Source organism: Mizuhopecten yessoensis, unplaced genomic scaffold, assembly GCF_002113885.1.
Source record: "Mizuhopecten yessoensis strain PY_sf001 unplaced genomic scaffold, ASM211388v2 scaffold11061, whole genome shotgun sequence".
NCBI lineage: Eukaryota > Metazoa > Mollusca > Bivalvia > Pectinida > Pectinidae > Mizuhopecten > Mizuhopecten yessoensis.
This window is the reverse complement of record NW_018408859.1, coordinates 300,806-303,461: the sequence shown is the minus strand read 5'-3', so window position 1 is coordinate 303,461 and position 2,656 is coordinate 300,806.

Genomic DNA, 2,656 nt, shown 5'->3' with positions numbered 1-2,656 from the left:
GTGCAAGATGCATGCGTGTAGTGTATGTGTGTGTATTTTGCGAGGCTGCGATATGTTCGTGTTTGTCTTCTTGTAATAGCGCGGAACTGATGCCGACTTTATAGTGCTACCTCACTGAAACATACTGCCGAAGACACCCAGCAGGACGCCCCACCCGGTCACATTATACTGACAACGGGCGAACCAGTCGTCCCACTCCTAATTTGCTGAGCGTTAAGCAGGAGTAGAAACTGCCATTTTTAAAGACGTTGGTATGTCTCGGCCAGGGGACAGAACCCAAAGCCTTCCTCACAGGGGCGAACGCTCAACAAAATGCCAAAAGTGAGGCATTGTCAAGGGAGACATTAGGAAAAAGAAAGTTATTTAGAAAGGAGAGAAGAGATAAGGTCCCAAATTTAGTCGCCTCTTACGATCATGCAATTGGGGGCAGCAGGTACAATTCTTACGCCCTACCTGCAGGGCACTCACTAGGCAATGGCTTCGTCATCCTCCTGACTACCCCAGAGACGTATGTTGTCCTCTGGTATATCGTCCAAAAGTTGGTGAAGAAAAGCCCGCCTGGTTTCGCCACTGTACATAGACCTCACCACAAAGTGTTTGGCAAATTGAGGATTTGGTTGGTGAAAGTCCACAAACCGACACAGTTCCCCACAATAAAACACCCGATCTCCGATTTTTGGTCGTAATAGTAATACCAAGGAACTTGAACTTGAAGCCATGTTGATTTGTTGAAAGCAGACGACGTTTTGCAGACCAGAAACAACTGAACACGTTTGACGTCAGATACGATGTTTATTTCAATTCATCAAACATTGGCACGCTATCGACATCGTTCGTCAAAACATGAAATCAACGCTTGACAGAACATACACACACTGCACACATCGTGAAATGTACAGCACTACCCAGTGAAGTAAAAACAGAAGTAATCAATAATTTACCATTTTGTCTTCAAACCTGTACATTTTAAATGTCAATAATTAATAAACCATTTTCACTGCACGGATCCACATACTTTAGGTCTATAGATCCGTGTAATCTTTTGAATGGCAGGCCTGTCAAATATTTTGATCCCGCCTGACAGTTATGCTATTTTTGTTAATTCATGATAAAATACGGGGAGGTTGTTGGAATACCATGCGTGCGCACTATTCACTATTCACTATCATTCAATATAACTGTAACGTCAGAGTTCGCTATAATGTTGTCTCATGTGATACTTGGCGATTTCAAAACGTGCACCATTTCCAGTGAAGTCAGGCCGTCAGATTCAATCGTTCTTTCCATTGGACAAACTCTAGTTTTACTCTACTTACGTTCGGCTTGAACATCTTTGGTATGTTGTGCTTACAATGCATTTGCTGTAAGGATTCCGACCAGGAACACATGGACAAACTGGTTGATGTAAACAATCCCAATGTTATGATGATAAATTTTACGAATGAAGCCGTCTTCCCGCTAACTGTCAGACATTGTTGAATGACGTAAAACTGAAGAAACAAGGTGAAATACTCAAACATTTCTTCTGTAACAGATTCTCGAGGTCCTCACAATTGAGGATTAACTCGAAGATATTGCAGGTCTAATTGCAGAACACTTCTTAACAACCGGGGGTGACGTAGGCTTAAATTTAACAAATGAACAATAGAAAATAATTGAAGATATAACAGACAATATTGATATACCAATGACGGTGAGTGTTTTAACTATTCTAAAAGTTCTGAAATATATTCAGTGTAAGCAATTTATGATATTTTTATATTTTCTTTTTTTTCAAACCGACGCATGAATGTGTTGATTTTGTTCCGTATTTGTTAATTTTTTATTGAGAATGTTTGTATTCAATATTTCAATTCCTATTCAGATACCGACAAAGAGAAAGACCAGTGACACGTGACTTATTTTCGTAATTCAGAGAATATAAAAAATACGTAAATAAGTACGTAAGAGTAATGGTAATTTAAATGACGATTTAATTCACATATTTTTCTGTTTATCTATTTTATTATATTTTCTCCAGGATTCAAAAATACCCACTATTCCTTTGAAGGTAAATGTGATCGGTCTTTCCCCGCACTCGTCAACTACACCAAGGAAAAAGACAATCAAAGTAAAATGCGTTTAATGAAGGCAAAAAAACACAGGAAGAGTTTAAGGTATCCTATTTTAGGTTTATCTTCTTTTTTTCACTTTGAATCTTTGTCTATTTTGTTTACAATCGAATGTTCCAGTACACACGCGTAGTTCGTACCTTCAGATGCTAGCCCCAATCCATAACCAAGGGCTACGTCTAGCCCTTGGAGCTTTTCGAACAACACCTGTAAAAAGCCTGCACGTGGAAGCAAATGAACCATCCCTTTATGACAGAAGAAAAAAACTTTCATTACAATTTGCAGCTCAATTAAAATCAAACCCTAAAAATCCTGCTTTCCACCAAGTATTCAACCCCAAATACCAAAACATATTTACGCAAAATCAAAATTTTGAATTTCCTGCAAGAACTCAACATAAAATTGACGGACATAGCTGAATTTAACATATCTGATGTTCCTCCGTGGACCATTCAAACCCCTGATTTTAACTTTACATTACATGAGCGAGGGAAATCAAGTGTTATGCCCGAAGAACACAAATCCTCCTTTCGGGAATGCATTTC